General features: G+C 42.9%; 1 long non-coding RNA gene across 1 annotated transcript in view; it reads right to left on the bottom strand.

The window, feature by feature from the left end:
- Positions 1–6604: 6604 nt before the first annotated feature.
- LOC118515255 overlaps positions 6605–23248 on the bottom strand; it is a 36470-nt gene continuing 19826 nt past the window's right edge. The window contains exon 3 of the long non-coding RNA XR_004906996.1: positions 6605–7190. This is a non-coding gene — a long non-coding RNA (uncharacterized LOC118515255). The remainder of the gene's footprint in view (positions 7191–23248) is intronic.

Genomic DNA, 23248 nt, shown 5'->3' with positions numbered 1-23248 from the left:
ACTGTAACTTATCGTAAACTACTGTTTCTATCGTAACTTTTCCCCTTCCTTGCACATCTCACACCAGTCCACGCTGCTATCGCCTCCGTCCGATCACTCCACCCGAAAGCGAAGAACGGCACCAGCGCACAGAGCAACCCAAGCGCAACGGAAGCAGTTTATCCGTCCCCAGTGTGCCAACGCACCCGGAAACCTTTGTGAGAGCCTAATCAGCTGCGCTGATAAAATGCAATTAAACTTTCCCAACAAATTTCCTCGACCCCAGGGCGCAACTTCTGCCCCCGGAAACGGCTCTATTGACCTTCTAATCCATCTCTTGGGCCATGGGAAGACGAAAAATCGCTCGTAGGCCGAGCGAATGTGTCAGCGCGCTGCGAGAACAAGTTTTAATATTTATGGAAACTTCGTTTCCCGCCTGCATCAAATCCCATCTCACGCGAGATTTTTGTTTCTTTGTGTGGTTCATTACAAAGTGCACCGAACGTTAAGCCCATGAAAGCATTCGGTGGTTGAGTTTTGCTTTATTTTTCAGTTTATACCTTTGCCTGCCGTGCGTGCTAACTCGCCAATTTTCTCGCCGGGATTGAAAATCATAGCTTTCCGGCTGATTGAATTAAGCGCTGGTTGTAGGGCGACTGAGCTGGGCCCTCCACCACCCCAGGGGTGCAAGTGTCAAAACGAGGCTGCGCCACAGGGCATAGCATCCAGGGCCGGGTGGATCAGCACCAGCATCTGGCCAGAATCTTAGCGACTCTACCCGAAACCGAAAATTTCACAACCCAACGGTCCCTTCGGGGAGACGGGAAACGGTCTTCTCGCCCAACTGTTCGACCAGCAAGTGTTTCGTTCGGGCTGTGGAAAAACTTCTGTTTCTGAAAAATAAAATAAAGTCTCTCTCTCTCTCTCCTGCTCTCACTCTCTCGGGGTGAGTCTCGGTTGAGGAAAAGTTTTTCCCGTACCGTCTGCCCCAGTAGCGGTAGCGAGTTCGTGTTTCGTGGTAAAGTCAGCAGCAACGAACTGTGCGACTGTTTTATCAACTGCCGCTAGCAAGATTCGTGGCCGTCAAAGTAAGGCTCATTAAAATAATAAACCAAACTGGTACGGGCAAAAAAGTTTGGCGCCGTTCGCGTGTCAAGTTTATCGACTTAAGCAAAACACAATGATGCTGAAGGCGAGCGAATAAAAAAAAGGGAAGAAATGAAGCAGAGCTAGAGCACAATGACTTATGTCATCATGATTTCTGGTGCTCACTAAATCAAATAAGGACTAAAAATTTTATACTAATATTTGTAAACGTTTTCTAACATAAAACTCAAGGTAGACGGTTGAGAAATGCTAAGAAATCTTACTAAATTGTTAAATCACATTTATTGCATACCTTTAGGCGTATATGATGATCAAGCATAGCTCAATTCTTTGGTCGGGTCCAAATTAAACCGAACAATACTTCTTCTGCACAGTTAGAAAAAAGTAATAGCTTCCCTTTTGTATTCTATTCACAACAGTTCCTGTAGCAATTCATCCTTTGAATAAATTACCCCTTCTGTAGAGTAATAGATCCTTCCAATAGCACGTACGGCTTCAACGAGAAACCTATTTGCCCAACCGTGAAATAACGCAAAGTGATTGAACGATTGTTCTAGTGGTAGCTTTCCTTACAATTCAGCATCAACAAAAACCGTCTACCGATCGGAACTTTGTCCTTGATAGGCTCCACAGGCTGACCACAGGCTTGAACGGTCACATTTCGTTGCCCTCCAACGTCTTGCAGGTTAATCGAGTTCTGCTCGCAACACCTTTCTCGCTACCGAATAAACTAAATCGTCCCTTAAGACGCCATTCGACCAGCCCACAACCACGTCACGTTTCACCTTGTCTGACGCCGGACCCATTTACTTTTATACTCTGCACTCTATTTTGTCGACCGTGATTTTTCTAACCGCCCCGGACGACATCACGCACACGGTGAAGCATATGATGGAAACGGAACGACGCAGGACGTTTCAGGTCGATATTCGATTTCCGCTTTCCGGGCGAACGATTCCGTGACCCAAAATCCAACTGCCCTACCAAACCTTCAAGCATAAAGCCGAACTTACAGAACTTACAAACCGAAAACCACAACGAATTCGAGCACTCTCGCATAAGTTCTGCCAGTTCTGTTCCCCGTCCCATTTAAACATCTCGACGTCGACCGCAAGGAACACTAAGCCAATTGCACCAAAAACCTCCAGCTTCTTTGCACTGGTTACAGATTTGCGATTCCAGATTGGAGAATTCCCATGTTGCTGCACTGTATGTTCGCTACTTCCGACCACTGCCGACCACTTGTCAAAGCGACCGGCATGGCCACAGCTGCACCATGAACCTACTGCTTCGCCGAGTTCAGTTGAATATCGTCACCACACCGGTACTCTCTCTCTCTCTATGTGTGTGTGTGGAGTACATGTCATATCTCGGTGAGCTCGATGTCAGCCGAGCACTAGCCAACCCGGCAATGTTCCATCCAGCGGTAAAACAGAAAACCTCCACAGGTCTCGCTGAATGCATGCAGATTGTGCAGCGGGATTACACTACAACCTAGTGTCAGTGGTGATAACAACCGGTTACAACAGGGTCGGTATGAACTTTGAAGACATTTCCTGGTGCCACTGCTACTGGTAGCGGATGGCGATCACAAGTGTTCCATTTTGTGCATACCGAAGTGCAACAACTGCCTGGCATACGGGCACGTACTGAGAGCCCTTCTTTTTGAAACGTTCAAAGCATCAAATCTCGCTCCCTTTCACACATTGCTGCATTACCGTATTGTTTAACGTTTGCTAAACAATCGATTTCTTCCCTTAGACCGCTCAGCAAACGTCTCGGGCTCATCTCGCATTCATACGCTTTTGGTTGGAGATTACGGGGGAAAATAGCATGGTTGCAAGAATCACAGGCTACAGGAACCTTAGCCTCAAACGAAACGAATGCATTTTGGATGATTTTACAAGGCAAGAAAATAACAAGCCTTCCCTACAATCTATCACGTACCAAACGTTCTTCTGAGCGATGCAATAACAATCCAATAATGCTGGCTGGTGGGCTTTGGCTAGGGCGATCCGGCGTGCCTGGTTCGGGGAATAGAAATTATTGTGGTTTGGAAAATGCTATGTCCCGACCCGAACCATATTGAGTATGGCATATCGTAACAGAATTTCGTATAGAATTGAGGAATATATGGGATCAAAAACAGAAAATGTAGCACATATTTCGCCATAAGAATATACTGAACGACCGTTGAAGCATTCTTGGTCTCGCTTTAACTTGAAGACCTAGACCATATAAATCCTTGAAGATCATGAGAATATGCTATTTTCCTCACCCAGGCAAGTGTGGATCGCTTACAGATGTCCTCTGCTTGCATTTGACAGGACTCGGAATAATGAGACAATCATTCCATCTGCATCCTTGTCATCAATAATGTAGGCCTACGGTAAACTTTCAGTTCAGAATCTGCCATTTATGTACCACCATAACTCTAAAGTGATTCATTCCGTTGAAATTGTTTTTCCCCTTAACTCAACAATTCTCTTAATCCCCCAGCCAACAACATCTGGCCCTGAGCTGCAAACGAACTGCAGCCAATATTTATTGGAAAAGTTCTCACCGAATAACAGAGCTATCATGTGCTCTGGCCGGATAGCCACAAACAATGCCCACCCGGTGGTAATCCTCCTGGCCCTCAGGCTCGGAGTGTTTGTCGTGCATCCTTACATGCTTCCCGCCATACTTTAAGCTGCCAGACCAAAGCTGAACCAAACGCAGCCATGCTGCACAGAAAGCAATAAAAGTGTCGTTAATCAAGCCCGCACCTTTGCCAGCAGTTTTACAATGGTCCGAGGCCGGGTTGAAGTTTGGTGCCCATTCTTCAGTTATGCCATCCTATTTATGTGCCCATCGTGTGAGCTGGTGCAGCAAATGTTTTCCTCCCCGATTGCATACAGTTGTGCTAGATTGTGTGCGAGCGTACCAACGTTCAGAGCGAGGGGGGGGGGGGTGTAACTTTTTCCGCTTGGAATTGGAACCGCTTTAGCTTGAAAACCCTTTACCGGCAGTTTAGGATCGTTTAGTTGCATTGTGATTTAGGTCTGCTTGTTGAGAGTTTTGTTGTGCAGAAGAAAATTGCTGACAAAACTGACGTGCAATACTATCCGTGCTTTCGAGGAATAGAGCTACTGATCCGTTACAATAATATGACTCAGCAGGTTAGACGAGCTAGAGACTTTACAATTATCGGCTACCGTCTATTGATACTCTTGAGTGATACTAGTTTTGAAAGTCTTTTATTCCTTATTTAGAAGGATACTAGATCTGTTATGTGTGTAAGAACTGTGTAGTAATAACTAATAATAACCACGCTAAGCTACCCTAAGATACCTCAAATATCTCAAGCATTGTCCTTGTGAAAGCTTCCAAATATTGATTGTCCTAAATTTTTAGCCTAGAGATCATTTTCGCAAGGCCTAATGTAGTTTCTCGATTTTTGTTTTTATCTTCTCACTTCTCTACGACAATTTCTTCCAGCTTGTGAGCGCATCAACAAAATGTAACAAGCTTAAAGTTTTCAGACCCACTTCGAATGCTTTGAAGCATGCTTTGAAAGACACTTAGCAGTGAAGCCAACATTTCCTTGTATTTCTGTATTTGTATCTGATTCGATTCGGAATATACAAAACTCTCCTCCTTGAAGCAGCGAACCGATGAGCGAAAATACTTAATTTTTACACCACATCAGATACGGGAGCAAACGGAGAGCAAACCCGCATCACTACGGTGATGCGGCATTGTTGGAGCCTCATTTTCCGAGACGAAACCCCATTTCCACCCAACACCATCGCTCCATCGCAAGCGTCACATTACCTTCACTTCCATTACACTTCAGTTCTCATTAGTAACTCATCGCTGTCTCACGAAAGGAAAGGCGCAACGGCAATAATCGAATTCCCTAAGCACAGGGAAAGCTGGCAAACCATCCGGACCGCCACCGTACCAGAGCGTGAAACCAACATTCGCCCTTCATCACCAGCAGCTCGTTGTCTGCTGATGACCCCCGTTCCCCCAAGGACGTTATGGAATCCGGAAGCAAAATGGTCTCCAACCCACTCTTTCTACCCCGTCCGTGTGTCCCTTTTCCCTGACTTCTTTCAGCCATTATTTTTTTGCTATCTATACGTGTGTGTGTGTGTGTGTCAGTGTGTGCGTACTAGCTTCCAAACCCAACTCAGGCTCCGGATGGACAATTTAAATGCTCATTTCCTTCCGCTTCCGTTCGCACTTGTCAACGATCTCATTAAGCGAAGATTTCTGGACGCGCGACTATGGGGTGGGGGTTTTTGGTGCGCCCCCCTCCTTTTTGTGCATCACAAATGAGCAGCCCAGTACAGTTCAAACCACACGCAACACACGAGCAGAGCAGAGAAGGCTCCCAGAGAAAAGACCAACGGATAATGGCGCGTAGCTCATTAGAGTGTCGGAAGCATTTCCGAGCTTCAGTCATTTCTGGTAGAGGTTGGAATTTTGGGTGTCGGTGAGTGCAGAATTTTTGGGGAACCTTCCCGGTGTGATTCCATTTTGCTTGGTTGCACTTTACCGTCCGCTTTGAACGGCCGAGGGCGGCCAAGTTCTATTGGAATGGAACGGGCGTAACGATAAGCTTCGGGAATAATTATTCCCGCTCCTTCGTTGCCACTGGTCCCTTTCTGTTCACGTGATCCATTTCTGGTTGGTTAATCTGATCAACGGTCTGCAAGACTTTTCCCCAACAGCTTATCAGATCATTTCCTGCTTCATCTTTTAGATAGTTTGAGAATAAACGTTCTCATCCAGGAAGCAAAGGGTAGTCAAATGTCCCATAAAGTTTCCTATTTTTCACTATTATTATCTTCATTTTTGCCAGCAAATTTTGATATGTTTTGAAGTTCTCGAATGTTTTTCAAAATTTGGTTTAAACTTAAACAACAAATATTGCTCCTTCCAAGGAAATCCACACAACGATTCTCTCTGAGGACTCACACCTCACAAAGAGAGGCAAAAGTGCTCGCTCTTTCCCGAAGCTAATCAATTGCAAAATGTCAATGTTCCTTCCCCAAAAACCAGCTCCAGTACGAAATTCAACGAAATCGAATTATGTGGAACTGTCAAATCAAAAAGCAGTAGCAACGGTGGGGTGTTTCACCAGGCGAAAAAGTCAAACCACACGGTTGGCATGGTACGAAGGATGGAACATTGGTCCCGGAGCACACCGGGGGGGGGGGGGGGGGGGGCGTAACATTTTGATCTTCGATCTGTGTTCAATAAGTGGAAACAGATTCAAATATTGATTTATTCTCTCGCCGGAATCTAGCGGCGCTCTATGAGGTGTTCATCATTTTTCGTACTGGTGTATAATTTGAATATCTTTTAAATTTTTAAAGTAAAATGCTTTTTACATCAGTTTTCACTCTAATAACCACCCTTAAATTAACAATAATGAGGTTACAAACTATTCAAAAACAAACTCACCGCACAACGCCATCCTTGCTGCCAGCAGCAGCATCAACGCCACTCGAGTCGCCACCCGCCGTCGACATTGCTCCAACGAGTTCCACCATTGTATCCACCGATGTCTACTCTGCCACCCTGCTCACTGGCCGTTCGCCGTTTTCCACCAATCAGCACTGAATTAATTTCTTTTCCGGTATTTCAATTTGCAACACCTTACCACTGCGAAAAAGAAAAGCTTCACTCGGTACCGTTTTACTACCCGATGCATACAGAGCACGTTACTTCCTTACTGTAAACCCCCTTCTTTACACCACTAACATCGCCAGCACCACTAGAACTTCTGACAACTTCGAACCGATCGCTGAACGATTGAATGCCTTCTTTCACTTCGTTGCACTTGCTGCATGTCAACTGCTCGCTTCAGCATCATTGCCGGCGTCGCTGCTAATGCTGCTTCCGGCGAGTATGCACTTCATTACTGCATCCCTTCGCATCAAGGGTTCAGGGCACCACCGTCGTTCTAGTTAGCACCGCACTCCCGAACACTTGTTTCGCCTTGATTCACCGCTTTTTAACAGAGTTCGAATGGTTTTGCCTTAGATTCGAACGGTCCGGAGTGGTGTCGACTGGAAAATGATGTGGCACCCGTTCCTATTGATTGCGCACTGTGGAAGTGGAAAAGGGGAAACAGAGAAAGAAACACGTAAAATAAACGTCGATTTTTAAAGGCAAGGTACGATGAAAGGGGTTGGCTTTGTAATGAAATTAAATCGTTTACAAGTTTTGTTTCCTACCTTCGAATACACTTAGTATTCCGAGTGGTTTTGAAGCTACGTGAGAAAAATGCGCGATGACTCTTCAAGCCCAATAAAGGCATTCTGATTGTGTTGCTTCTTAGTGAAAGATAGTTTTAAAGAGGTAATTTTTTTGCTTGCAGAATTTTACCCTTATATATATTTTAAAAATCATCCGCCCACATTTGCTGCTTGAAACAGGGTAAACAAATGGACTACCTTATCAAAGCGGAAAGTAATGGAAAACAAATATGTTTACCAGACCTTCGACCCTTCGATCACCACGCATAGCAACTCAATCGAACCCTCCTTACCCTTCACTGATACTGGCCGTATCTGGGCATTTTAAGCACCGAAATCGGTTCACTTTCGATTGGTTTCATTAACACAAAAACCTCCACCCCCCCCCCCCCCCCCCCCCCCTCAGATTTGCCCGGGGTTGAAAGTGGATGAAAATAAAATATTTTAATCCCACCAACATACGCCACTGTACCGATCACTGCATCAGTCATCGGGTTTGATCCCATTGGCAGCAGGCAATTTCAGTTACACAATAAACCTTTCACACGAGTGCGTTAATTCCAGTAACATAACAAACAGCAGCACCATCCTCGTGATGGGACGGAGGGGGAAGGTGTGAAAAATCGAATGAAAATGCCACCCGCATCGATGGCAGTTAATTGTGTGCCTAGTTGAAGTTACATTGAATGACGCTTCAGTGTATGGAGGCCACGGAAAAGCAATAAAACAATACAAAGAATCAATTTGAACATGATAAACATCGTCCGCGTTTACTATGGTTGTTTTTTTTTTTTTGCTTTGGAAAATTGATGTATTTTATCATAGAATTAAGTTGAGTCAGTACATTTTTTAAACCTTTAAAGGTTGATGCAAAACATTATGATGATGAAGATATCGCTCTTAAGTTAGCCGAAAATTCATTTACCCTTTTAGCTAAAAATTGTACAGCCCGCGAAATAAAAGCACACCCCATTCCCAATGTGGATTAAAGTTAGAGGCAGCAAAAAACAACTCTTGTAACTTTTTCTCAACCACCAAGAAAGACCAAGAAAGAAAGGCATCCTGCATCTTCTAATCTCCCTCAGGGAAACAGAAAAGCAACAAAAAAAAAGCTCTAAGCAAAATGAGAAACTTAATCAGAACTTCATTCATTTGAAGAATGAAGAGAGAGAGAAAAAAAACACCAAACCAAGCAATATTCCACTGAAGGAAACAATATAGATGCAAAAACATATTCTAACAAAACGAAACAACATCACTTAAAACCTCGGGGCTACTTCATTCCCTCACGGTCAATCGACGACTCCTTACTCAATCAGGTAAATAATCCGCTTACTGCCTCGAAAGCCCGAAAGCTAAACGAGATGTTGGACTGTGCGTTCTTTTCTCGTCTGTCTCCCTCTCTCACCCACTCTCTCTCTCTTTTTCTTACAGGTCCAGATTTTCATCATCTGCCACGCATCACAATCACCGCAGCGCAGCTTTCGAGAACGACAAAAAAAACCACCGGTTCGCGATACAGTTGGCCCACAGGTATAATATCACTTTCGGCCCGTCCCGGATGATGAATCGGTTATACTTTCGATGGCTTCATGTTGAGATTTTTTTTTACTTATTTTTTCTGTTGTTATCATTGCGCAACGTGGAGAATATGCACGGCAGATGAGAGAAGAGAAAAATCCCCCTCACCACATTCATTTATGTAAATTAAGCTCAATCCATTCGATGATTTCAGTGTGGCCGGGGTTGTGACAGGAAAGCTCTTGATACTCGCCTTTATTCCGAAATCCCATAATCCCTGGCTTTATTATGTTGAAAACTGGCCTAGTGAGCAGGGAATCGAAAAACCGAGCAACGATGGCTAGATAGAGAGGGACCGATCAAGCCGGTTTTCGTTTTGTTACGCTTTGCACTTATGACAAACTTCACATTTTTAGGTCTTGCGCTGTTCTCTATCGATAATACACCATTTCTCTGAAAACATGTGTATGATCATCCTTATTGCTCAGACAGAAAGCCAAGGCCTTATTCAGAAAACTATCCCTTAACAACGTGTTACAGTTTCCTTCAGCGATACCGGTCACCGGTTTGTTTCCGCTTCGTATCTGCTTATGCGGATGGCTGAAGCGCATTGTTATTGTAGAATTTTCAATCCAATCCATCCACCCAATATCAAAGCTAGCGAAACGTTCGGAAAGCAATCCCTTTGGGGCATCCTTGCCGACAAGTCTATCAAAGCAAGTGCCGCGGTGCCGACCCACTACTAACCGCAAACCGTGTGGTGTGCATCGAATGTGCATCGGTGCGTACTGGGGCACTGGGTGTTTCTGGGTGCAAAATTTTCAAGGAAATCGAAAAGCGTCATGACGGGATTGAGTTACATTGCATTTCGTTTCCTATTATCTGTGTCACGAGTGAGTGATTTTTTAAGGGAGGGATTTTTTGTGTGCTTCGTTAGCGTTCTATGACGAATATTTCCGGCATTTTAACACTTTGTTACATTACTTTACTTGTTAAAAAAAATGAATTTAAAAAAAAAAACTCTTCTTAAAAATGGATACATTCTTCTTAATACAGATACATTAAAAAGAATTGTATTAATACATTTCCCCCTAAACTTTATCAAATAGATGACAATAGCCACAGAGACACTGATTTCTCCCGAAGCCACACACATATTTGCCAAGTTACCAACCACCGATTAGCACAAAGTCACTGCCTGCATGATTAAATGGTCTGTTAAAATGTCCTCTTTTACTACCGCAAGTATAAACCGTCAAACCCTGCGTCAGACGTGTGAGGCAAATAAATTTGCACACAAATTGGTTCACCCAATTACTCAACGACGACGACGCTGCTACCTGACTGCCGCTTAGTCACTGAATATTTCATAAGCAGCCAAACATTTCGGATTTATGCGTACCGTCAGCCCATGTCAATGCATTAAACTATCCGAACGCGTCACATAAAATGGAACGTTTTGCAGAAAACTGGTCGAATGTCTCAACTGGCGCTGCTGAGTCTGTTACGCCTGTAAATGGATTAAGAAGAGGGCCTTTTCGGTTGTGTCGAGAACGACTCATGGGAGTGTAACTATAAAAGGGGGAGAAAAACTCTCCCGTTTCAAAAAGGAAAAAACAATCACGCATACAAACACCGAAAGAAACACATTCGTACACTTGTCCCCGGTACATGTCAAAAAGGTTGACCGGAAAATTGAATGTACCCAAGGTAAGGGCGCCTGTCGAACAAATTGAACACAAATACATACACACACGCCCTCGAAAACTCGAACCGTACCGGCTTCGTAAACGATTTACACTTTTCATGCATTTATAAAACAATACCACCCATGGAACGCCCATCGAAAGTCTGTACCGTACCGGGTTGGATTCAAAAACTGGCTGGCTGGAGATCCTTCTTGTGTTGAGTGTGATTTGGCCGATAGCCAAAGTGAAGGAGCAAGAGCCTTGCGGAAAAATTCCCCCCCTCGAGAGTGTGTAATGTAGCCGTTTTCCCAGCGGGGTCACTGGGATGAATTTTCAAATTGCCTCGTTCATTTTTCATGGCGTTCGACTGGCAGACAGTATCGGCGAACACGAACGGAACGAATAGATAGAGCCGTGTTTTCGTCGGAAGGTCGGAATCGGTCACTCCCCAAACTCGATTCCTGGGAATCCCTTGAGTGGACTAGCTGGGGACTAACTTTTCACCGGTGAGGCCGGCTTTCGTGCCACTTTCTTGCGAGCTGTCATCTCGTGCAACAAAACTGAAATGCGACAAATCAGAACTATAAATAACGTAAACATCCAACCAACGTAGGACAGCACGAATACACATAACCTTTTAGGTGATAGCCCTTGGAAAGGTGACGAGAAGGTTCAAAGGCTGCGCATTGCTATTTCTACGAAGCACAAAAAAATCAAATAGGCAAGAAAGGACAAAAATTGAGTTGACCATTCAAAATGTAATTTGATGGGGTTTTTTATCTACTTGCTGCTTGGACGAGGACCAATTTATGATAGAATCTATTCAAATGCTTGAATAGATCCCCATAATAGTAAGCCTCTGGGCAGATGATGATTTGGTCGAAGGATGATAAGTTGTGATGTGGAATATAAACTTATTTTCATGGATGAAATTGATTCCAAATTGAATTCGAACGGGAAATCCGAATAATCCATTTTTCACAACATAAAGAAATCATTTATATGCAAAAAATACCATTTGTTTCATTATAATTTCTGCAAATTTGTGGCAAAACAATAATTTTGATAAAAAAGGGCATTCGCATGTTATACAAGATTATTAAATTGTTTAAGAACACAAAACTGCAAACTCCTTAAAACTTTTTAGAAGTTTTCTACTAGATAATGTGTCCACATAAAAAAATTCATTCAAATCACTTAATAAAACTATCGAAAGTTTGATAACAACTTTATAAAGATAAAATCTTAATGAAATCAGATAAAACTCCGATAAACTGTGAAATCTTGAAGGCGTTATTCCAGCAAGAGCCCACACCTTTTGCCATATTTTATTGCACGGTTTAATTTATAGCGTTTCATCAGCACGTAGATTTACGATACAACACGCATCACGCCCATCTGTTCCTGTATGCAATGCGGCAACTGCACCGTAAATCTTCACTGCAGATTTATTTCTAACAGTAGCGTTGTGAAATAATTCCGCACAAAATTTTGCGCAACTAGCAAAACCATAACAGTGACCAAAAAACCCGGTACTATGTTTTGATTTATGCTTTCCCACCATATCCATCACATGGTTGGTGAACGCAAATTGGGTAAAATAATCCACCAATCGCTGCATAAGCTGCACTATAAATCCTCTATCACGTTTCTTGCTGCGTCTGATAAGAGTTTTTGGAAATAAACGGATGAAACATTTCCAGTTGAAATTCACATTCATCACATCATTTTTCTACAGCTGTTATACTTGCACGGATGTGTATTCTAATAGGTGTAAATCCGACCATTTTTATGGAATTGCTCTCGTGACACAGGTAACGTACAATTGAGAGTGTCGTTATGAGAAAGAAAACCGGCTATAATAATTATCAACCAACGACTATCTGTACCGAAACACTCATCAGCTCTGTCGCACCAGTTGGAGTTCGGTTTGCATGCCAACCAACTAAGCGAATAAAAGCATCTATTCACATCATATTTCTCTCCTCTATTTTTTTTTAACATTTAATTTTTCGCCAAGCTTACCTTTAGACCGTTCTTTTGTATTTTTTCCCCTCATTCTCATACACAAATGAACACACACTTCTCTCTATCTCGCTGTCCTTACACAGCTTTTGTTTTTACTCGCTGCTTTTCTGCTGCCATTGTTTATGCGATTGTTTGGACCGGTATGCTAGTGCTTTTATTCGTTTTCCACCTCTATTGTTCCACCCGGGCCGTTGATTGGAGTTTTGGGAGTACGAAGTTATTCATCGACATTCACAACGGGCCCGAATGCTTGCGTGCCCCAATACTACTGACAAACGGTCCCAAAAGGTAGAGTGCATGAAATTTCACCTGATTGACACGGCATCTGCCGGATGCCGGGATTTGTGAGTAAAGCCCCACCAGTGTTAGCCTTAGCGTTGGCAATCACTGACTTTGTTCATGATGATTTGCCACCGTGCAGCAATTCGATGGAGACGCCTGGTCTTTCACGAGCACGAGCCTGTAGAAAAACCCGGTCCGTTTGAAGCATATTTCATAATCCTGAAGCGGAATTTCTTAGTACGTGATCTTTATGGTTGCCACTACAGTTTTCACCAATTGCAGCTAAATTTATCCTTCATGATCACAAATCATCTTCATCGAATGGGGCACATCGGTATTTTGCAATAATCAGCATCATCCCATCCCGTCATAAAGCACTATAAAGAACTGGCTTTACACGACAGCAATCAACCAGCATCTTCAACGTAACTTCCAACCACTCCCAAAACAACCATACCAACGTCTTTTTTGTCCACGTACAATACCCCGAATTTACGAAACCTTCTGGTGGTACTTATTCATAATTTACGATCGCTAAAGTTCGTACCAGACCGAAAAAGGCCTTGGCCTTTTCATGCTGAGCTGGCCGGCCGGCTTTACCCGAAAGAGACCCCCACCCCCCGACCCCGTTTTTTACGACAATAATTTGAAGTCAAAAATGCGTGGTGAAACAGATTCCTTCGAGCCGGCCGTTTTGCGCCGGGGGGTGAATTGCTACCCTCAAATCCTAGGCCGCACTTTCAGCCTCGCAGGGGCGTGTTTCGTTTGAAGTTTCACAATGCACGATCCACCGAACCGAACACGCAACGCAAGTGTTTTGAAAATTGCACCAACCGAAGCGAATCCCACACGCTTGGATCATGTTGATGACGGTGATGATGGTGATGGTTGGGTATAACGAACGTACGGACGGAAACAACCGAAAAAATAGCACCGGCCTGCCAAGCACACGAAGGAGCAATAATTTCCAGCACCAGCCAGCACCAATAACCCCATAAGCGCCAGAAACAGCCAGCCAGCAGAAGACCAGTGAGTGAGCAAACGTCCGAGGAAAAAACTCGAGGTCCGTTTCGCCTTTTCGATGGACGATATTTTTGTTTAAGCATTCGGTGGCCTGGGTGCTTATATTTTCCACTAACCCCTCCCCCGGGAGCGCACACTTTCCACTCCTGCAGTTCAAGCACTTTTGCTCGTGGTTTCTTTAAGAAGTGACGCGAACCGCTCGCTGAAGGACCTCGTTTTACGAGCCTTCGACTGCTGAGCGCGCGGTTCTTGTGTGCGATTGTTGGCCTGAAGGCATTGTGCAAGCAAACCATTTGAAGCTCGTTTTGATGCAAGGTTCAGTTTAGGCCCACCACGGAACAGCTGGTTATGTAAATGTTTTATGGACAGCTTCAGATGCTTTCGGCTTGTTACGCAAAACCATTCGACGTAATCAATTTGCTTGACATTGAAGTTTTTTTTACTATCGATGATGAACTATTTCGGGAATACTAAAGGTAACGTTGTAGCGAGGAACCACTTTAAAAAAATGTGAAAATTAAAGGTACTTTTACAGTTCGAAAAACAAATCTTCCAAACATTCAACTTCTTTACCGTAATACTTCACCAATACGACAATGCTGTATACGTAATAATACAAATAGAGACTTAAATTTAGACCTAAAGCAATCGGTTGGGAGGAATTTTCCAAATAATTGTAAAGAAATTTAGTAAAAAAAAAACCTTATTGCTCTTCAAGTGAACTATTGATTGTACCTATATAAAATGTTACTGTTAACTATAATAGATTACGCTTATACTCTTTAAATGCTTACACAAATTAGAGATAAAGCAAAAGATAATGAAAAAGGATTTAAAAAATTACTTTCTATTTCATCTGCTTGTTGCAATCGTTTTTGAAAAAAAAAATATATTCAGTATTTACATACGCTTAGTTTGTAAATTGTTTTTTGCGTGAATATTATTCACAGTCACCACATGCGGTGGTGACAATACGGCATCGGACCGTCATATTTAATAAATAAATAAAATAAATAAAATTTACCTAAGCATATGGTATTTATCAATGGAGACGCCCAGTACTTCACTGATTCACGCAGTAACTTCCTGTAATTATTCAGTTAATCTCCTGTACTGGTCTTCATCTAAAAAAAATTCTTCTTCTTCTTCTTTGTTACTGCATCCTCTCAAGGTCGGGGCCTGCCATTTCTGGGTTTCCTGTGACTTAATTTTTCCCGCAGCTGGATAGTCAGTCCTACGAACGGGGTGGCGGTCTGGGTGGGATTTTATCCCCACCCCTGCCTTATTGGCACCGCAATCGCGTCCATCATTGAACAGCCGCGAACTCGCTAACATATTATAATCAGTATTTGAATACACTTATGAGAATAAGCAATGGAGGCGCCCAGTACTTTAAATATCATTTTAATCTAAAAAGTTTATTAAAAGTTATTCCCTTCAAAGGTACTGTTTTTTTTTCAAAAATATGCCCTTATAATTTCACAATGTTACAAATGTTATCCATAAAACTATCAAACGTTCAGTAAAACCTCCTCAACCATAGCTCATAGAGCAGCGGATTAAGGATCAGTGCGCTTGAGTACATTTTGGACTACATTATTAATTTGCACCACCAACAACGGGAGGCTCAAACCATTTTTAAACCCCCGGGTGAACCCGTCAATCCATCATCAAACAACAAAAAATCCAGCTACTAAACATCATCTTTGCTCAGATTTTTCACACTCGAGTACACACACTAAGCAAAAGCAACCCCTCTGGTTCGGTTCGGCAGACGAACTCACGACGATGGGGAGGAGCAACATAAAAGAGTCATATTTCGAACAGGGCAAAAGCTTACGCAATTATAATCTAAACCCTCGGCCAAAACCCCTTCTCACTCCGCACTGTAAGGCAGAACAGTGCGTTCAGTTGATTTTTCTTTCCCCGTTTATCCCATCCCACTGCTCGAGCATTTAATGACCGGAATGGTGACGGAAATCGTCCTGAACTTCATCCGCACCCGGGTACAGCTGGCTAGCTGGCATCCGCACAGACGAAGCGATAGAGTAGCAGAAGTGATTAGAAAACTTTTCCCAGCACGGCTTGGCGCGTTGCAAGTATGCAAACTTCTCTTTCACTCCATTTCACCCGAGTCGGGCTAAGGGACCTTCTGCAGCACATAGACACACAGCAGCAACATTGATGGGAAGACACGATGGGCGAGGTGAAATCAACTTTGAAAAACGATTTTCCGAAAGATGCATGAGGCGAACGGGTTGTGTCGAAAAACAAAATAACTTATTGCTTTCCCTTTTATCAACCGCTTCTTCGGTCGAAGTTTGCAACTTCGCAATCGTTCTTCTACTGGTGCATGCCCAACCCAACCAAAGTCACTCAAGTGGAAAGTTCGATGGATTTATTACTGCCGTAAGAGATTTCATAAATCTACTCCCGAAAAGCTAGGCGTCACGGGGACAGCATTCACTGTGGGTTGACTAAATTTCACTCCAAATTGATATTGAAACTCGCGGGGAGGGACGTCGAAAAAGCTGCCTCTTTAGAACATTAAATTTACTACATCCAATAGAAATACTTGTAAACATTTCCTGCACTGCCGGTGGCACAGGTAATACACCTTCTGAGCTAACTTTATTCATAAACGTCACAGTGGAATTAAATTAAAATCACTTCCCAGCAACGGGAACAATCAAATCAATCCCCACTTTTGAGCAAACGTGCTACATCAATCAGTTTGACAAATATTTCCGGCACTTCACGTTGCGAAAAAACGCGCCCGTAAAGGAAAGTGATGGCATATCATAGGCCTGCCCCTACAAAACGGACCCACAGACCAAAAAACCTCAAGAGATTGAGCAGGGATGCATTTTTAATTATCCGTCACTGTTTGCCTGCGTTTCGTGCGAAGCGATCCTCTTAAATCCCGCTCGCTCGACGTTCGCTTATCATTGAAACACGCGCGAAGAAGATCATGAAAAATGTGTTCAGTTTGACTTAATTTAATTAAAAACTTTTCGCCTGCCCCTCGTTGCCGCGGGCGATAACTTTCGGGCGAGAAATTGGACACCGATGATGGAAAGTGAGGCGCAATTTGAGTGCTTTCCAGTTCAGGTTGATGGTTCGAGTTCGTCACACACCGTCTGCTACAGAGTGTCACAGAGCTGTAGGTGTTCGGCGTTCGGTCCTGAAGACCTTCAAAGCAGTGAGACGAGTGTGACGGACGAGTAAAAACACTGAGCATTATATTGTGTTGCTAATGCTAAGGAGAAGAGATCGTGTTCGTAGCATTGAAATGTACGAATTATTTTGTATTTGTCGTCGAAAAGATCTTTGCCTAAGTGAGAGTATAATTTTTAATTAAAAAGCTAATCAAATAGATCACTTTTAATGGCCACCAATCAATATTGGAAATGCAATCGAGAAAGACTGTGAATAATTTATTTATTTGAACTTTCTAATATCATGCTCAATTCTATAGAGAAGTGAACATTTTTATTGCTAAGGGACGGTAAAATCCATTGACGCTGATGAAGAAACCGGAGGGTTTATCAATTGTTGGGTTCATCATAACGAATCTGGGAATCAGGGTGCAAAATTTCCGTTGAAATCATAGAAAGTGTGCTCAACAAGATGGACATTGATATACAAAGCTTCTTCACCGGCCCTCATCTGAGGAGGTCCATCCAATTTCAATATGTCAAGCTGTCAGAATTAAAACCTCAAAAAGCTTTTGAAAAATTTCTCTCCGACTATGTGCTCATGTACGATCAAAGGAACTAATATTTGATATCAGAATTTTGAAAATAAACCTTCTAAAAATCTCTCTTCAATATGCTTACGGCCAATACGAGGAAGCTACTGAACGTCAATGATAAGAAAGAGCTTTTTAGGCAGTCAGGGTTAAGGATTCAAATAACTGTCGTAAGATCACTTAGGACTTTAACGGACGATCGATATGCGCACAAGTATTGTGTCAGACCAGTTTTATTGGAGAACATTATACATTTTGAAGTGCTTGACATATCTCAATTATAGTACCTGTCAATAATACATTTTAAAAAGCCTTTTCACCGCACTGTGTATAACGTGTCCATCTAAATTTAAATTTAAAAATGATTTATTACAACTCGGAATTGCAATTGCTCGAGCACAAAGCCACATTCACCCATACCCATACGCTTCACCCCATTTCGATCCTCTCGCATTGGTAAATCGAAAATCTATCGGTGAAGTACTTCATCGAATCACCTGAATCACAATCGTACCTACCTTACGTACGGAAGCTAATAATAGAATCAATTTCCTATTTCCCACTCCCTACCCCAACAGCAAAGCTTCCGTTTGTTTACCTTTTGCTACACCATTCAGGACAATTCCTTGCGCATAAATTCTATGTACAAAGCCACATCAAAGATTCCAGCCCTAGCCCCACCTAGGCAACCCGGGGTGCCACAAAGAATCGCACCATGCAAACATCAATCGGACGCACGTGATGGAACGTCGTACGAATGTCCTTAAGGTTGCGGTGGAAATAAAACTTGTTCTTAGCCGGAAGAAATCATCATGTCCTAAGAATCGTACAACGTTCGTGTGAACGAGCTCGAAGAATTGTATCCTAATGCACTTTCCATTCGGCCCACGAACAATGAACCTATCCGTCGTTTCTATTGTAAATCCTCGCAACAGCATCCAACGCTCCAACTCGACATGTGCAACCGTTCATCAAAGTGCATCACATTGCATTGTCCGTTTCAATCATCCGGTTGCTATCAAAGAGCTATCAAAAGCGCATCGATCTAAAACTAAGCCCCACAGCCCCGCCACATCCCGCCAATGTGCCCGGTGCCGTTTCAGCAATGTCAATTTTCAATCACAAATGCACTCACTGTCAAAGTCGGGCCGATGCGAGCTGCCCACCACAAACCCGGCACACGAAACTGCACATAATCAATCCCATCAATCTTCTTGTCCAGCTCAGCGCCAAGATGGTGCGCACCACAATGGGTTCGACCGGTCGGAAAGCTCCCCGGCCGGCTCGGCGCTCGGTTGATTACCGGCTGGTGGTCCGGCCCCGGTGCCGACCGATGTAATCACCGCAACAAATATGGCCGCACAATCGAAACATCAAACCCGTGGTGCAGGATCATGTCAGTCGCAGATGTGGCCCGGATTTCGGTTTCGATGCCGGGGCCATTGCCTGCTGTGCGTGTCTGTGTGTGGTGAGCACTTGAAAAATGATGTATGAAAGCAAACGGGGAAATGGGAAAAATTGTTCACAAACGCTTACTCCGGCTCGCTCAAAACAATTATCGCACCCATCATCATTTTCCAGGCTGTCCGGGAACCTGGGCGAACAACCAATGTGGTGGGAGGGGGGGGAGGGGAGGATTTTCACCCAACCGTTATCATCACCAGCATGCGTTACGTTACATTTCCGGATTGGATTGTATCCAAAACCCCCCGCCGGGCAGCCGTTTGAGGTGGGATCAATGCGTTTCTCTCCCTCTCTTCTAACTCACTGTTTAATCCTCGTCCACTCAGTGCCCAAAAATTCCAACCAAGCGGAAAATGGCACAACAATGCGGAAATGCAATTCCCGCTTTCGTGAGGGAAAATTTTCAATCCGCTCACCCAGAAATGCCTATCATTTGCATCCGGTACACCGACGAAACCAGCTGTGGCCTGTGCAGGAAACGTCCACTCACACAACATCACACTAATCCACACTGAGTGGTGACGACACACAATGAGAAAAAAAAACTAAAACGGACTGTCCTCTGCCTGAAACTAGAGGAAACAGTTCTACCAAAAGCGAATGGCTTGTACTGTCGTACAATATTATCTTTCTAAACCTCAAAAACATCGAGAATCAAACTCAATCGAATGCAAAAAGGGGCGAGCTTCAACTAGGGATGTGTGAATTGTATCAAGAGCTTTATCTCGTCTCCCCTCATGCCTCATTGTCTCGTTCAATCTCCATATTGTATGATTTGCATGAAAGATTCTTTGTTGTGCATTGCTCACGTGGAAAACTGCATAGCCAAAGCGAATGCCGATTGTATGTGTGATACACAACACAACCAGGCTTGGAGGACACGGTGCGAATTATACGTGTGAAATTTAAGGAAGATTTGTTTGAAATGTAAATGAGCTTCACTTACAGATGGTTTTGGAGAATTTTAAAGCGACATTGCAATGCAATATTTTGGAAAATTTGTTGGAAAAATTATTTTTAAAAGCATCAGAATGTATTTTGTGATTAAATTCACAAGAATTTCAATCAAACTCAAAAACGAAATAATCCAAACCGTAATGAATTGCCGAGAAACAGCTCATTATCTTCAATACTTGGGAAAAAAGGGGAAATAGCTTTTTGGGACGGTGAGACAGTGACGGTGGGGCGGTCCGGTGGCCGTGGCGATAACGGCGCAGGACTTCACACGGCAGGACCGGGGTTCCAATCCCTTCTAGACCGCCTCCCCGTACGTAGGGCTGACTACTTTGCTACGGGTAAATTAAGTCATAGAAAGCCAGAAATGGCAGGCCGGAGAATTCTAGAGGTTGTAGTGCCAAGAAAGAAGAAGAGACAGTGATTATTGTCGAAGCGACTATATATTATCTTTGTCCCATTCTAAAAAGTCAAATTTACAAGTTCTTAGGGATGAACTAGGAACCTTTGTGTTACTTCTGGATTTTGGTTCACATTTTTCAATTTCTCAACATTTTAATACATTTGTTATACAGAACTGTAGGAACTGACTTCTCTTTCTATCCCTCCCTCTCTCTCTCACTCTCTATCTCTCTCTCTCTCTCTCTCTCTCTTGGCCCAACTAGTACACTAGTCCTCACTACGCGGATGACGGTCCGGATAGGATTTGAATCCCGATGATGTCGTTTGAAAACCTGTACCGTTATTGCCTCTACCATCGAGCCACCCCTGATGCGGAACTAACTTTTTACACCCCTTAAAATGCTCATAAATTCTCCTTGAAACCCTTGAAAAGAGTTAACATATTGCAACAAACTCCAGCTAAACTTCGAAAATTTCCACTTCATTATACTCCAATTCCAATAGAATATACAAAAATGGTTCGAATTATGGTAGTTTATTAAAAAAAAAATCCGTGTATCTAATAGCTTGAAATTATTTTAACAAAATTCCAAGCTCAGAGATATCGAATAAACTACACCAGACTGACCTAGAGGCTTATTTTTAGCCTGTCCTTCTATCGACCATACATGATACGTTCGAATCGTGCCAAAACGGTTTCACGTGGCATATGATACGATTATAAATTGATACCTTTTGGCAATCAGCCTAAGCCTCGAACAGAAACAAACCCCTGACTAAATTGAAAAGAAACAAATGATCACGCTTTTGTTAAATGGAAAATAATAGAATAAATAAACACAAGAGAATCTTACAGAGTTTAAGTTTTCCGACATTTTCCAAAATACTTCCAACGCGACGTTCCTCTGAATAATACTGCAACAATATATTCCACCATACGTAACACCCTTCACAATTTCGCATTTTTAACTCGTGCAAAACCTCACAAAGAGCTCCACACACACACACACACTCATACGCTATCGTAACGTTAATAGATTGTATATTTATGCTGCAAATATCAACCACTGCGTTACTGCATTTACCCACTTTCACCGGGCTTTACAATTGTAAAGAATCAATTTTCACACTACACCGCTCGCTTATCGCATTCTCTAATTAATATTTATGCTTCGTTATACGGGACTCGATCCAGCTACCAGCTACGTAATGCAGCAGCGAATGCAATGAACTTACGCCAAAGCACAGAAACTTCCATTGCACGGTTCCCTGCTTTTTTGCTTTTTCTATTTTGCACCAGCCATCGTGTGCCTTTTTGAAATTAAATTCCTTCCTTCTGGTGGTGGTGGTGGTACAATGGGAAAAAGGAAACATTCGTGTAACAAACACACTAAGCTTTTTTTTTTACGCAAGTAATGAGCAGCCTCGGTTCGTTTGGTGTGTTGGTGGTGGTGGTGGTGGGCCAAACAGGGCAAACAATAAAAGCGCGAACCCGTCAACCAGTGCCGGATATTACGTTCGCTATTTGATTCCGCTGCCGGTGCGTGGTGCGAATATCTTGCACCGCAATAAAATCAATCCGACTCGATAACGTCGAGCGTAATGAACCTGTTTTACAGTGTGCCGCAGGTGTTTGTCATTATTACGTACGACGGTGGATTTTATGGAGTATTTTAGCCCCATTTTAAAGTGAGTTTTCTAGGGGAGAAAATACAGTTTAATTAGATGCTACAGCGTTTGCTTCGCCCTAAAAAACATTATCATCCTTTAAAAGACATTTTTAAACTAATATTTACATGGACAGTTATAAGCATAGCATAATACCATTAGTATTGAGGAATTATTTATAATTATTTATAAATTTTTCAAAAACTATATTAAATTAAATACATAACCATATCAACAAAAATCCTAGAATTACATCCATAATTTATAATAATCGTGGACTGTCTCAATATTAATATCATAAACTATTTTAATATAACACACTGTACATCCATAGAACGCTAAAGCTGCACTTGCATCCAACACACTAGACCACAACGTTAATGGACACACACACTAGCGTACTCTCATCCGCTCGACCGGAAAGCATTCAATCGGTAATTATGGCCACGACCCTCTCGGAAGTGACCCATTCACCGCGAACGCTTATAGCCCCATCGTTCGACAGCACATCCTACCGACCGTAACCCATTCTTACCCGCTGCACTGTGCATTCCTGTCTGTACAGTCAATATTATTTTAACCTTCTCCTCCACGTATAACCTCAGTTTTTGGCGAATCGCGAAAGAATGCGGCAAAATCCGTACCAAAAGTGAACTGATAGTCCAGTCAACGAACTGCAAGGGACAGCCAACAACTACGCCCTAACTACGCTTGTTAAGCAACTGCGAGTGCAGATAATAGTCACTTAAATTTATGACCCATGGTGACACATCCCACCCAAGTATGGCGAGTTCATTGCATGCTTGCAGTGGAATGTGTGCATTCCAAACAGAGGCGATTCTCCATTTTTGGAGGCAGGATATCGGTAATGATGATGACGATCGTCACTTTTTAAAATTCTTGAAGCCGCGTGCAAACTAAGTTAAGTTCAAGAGATAATGGATATTTGAAGCGCGGTTTAAGGGCGATTTGGGCTTTTTGACTTGCGGACAAAGGAGAATTGATACTTATAACCAGCTCCAAATCCCTCAGTAAAGGGCATCAAATAATCTGGCGATTAGTTAAAGGTACATGGACCTCATACTGCGTACACTAAGCAAAGAACGATGAGCAGCATTGCTAACTCT

This window comes from Anopheles stephensi, unplaced genomic scaffold (assembly GCF_013141755.1).
Source record: "Anopheles stephensi strain Indian unplaced genomic scaffold, UCI_ANSTEP_V1.0 ucontig121, whole genome shotgun sequence".
NCBI lineage: Eukaryota > Metazoa > Arthropoda > Insecta > Diptera > Culicidae > Anopheles > Anopheles stephensi.
This window is presented reverse-complemented; position numbering and strand designations above follow the sequence as displayed.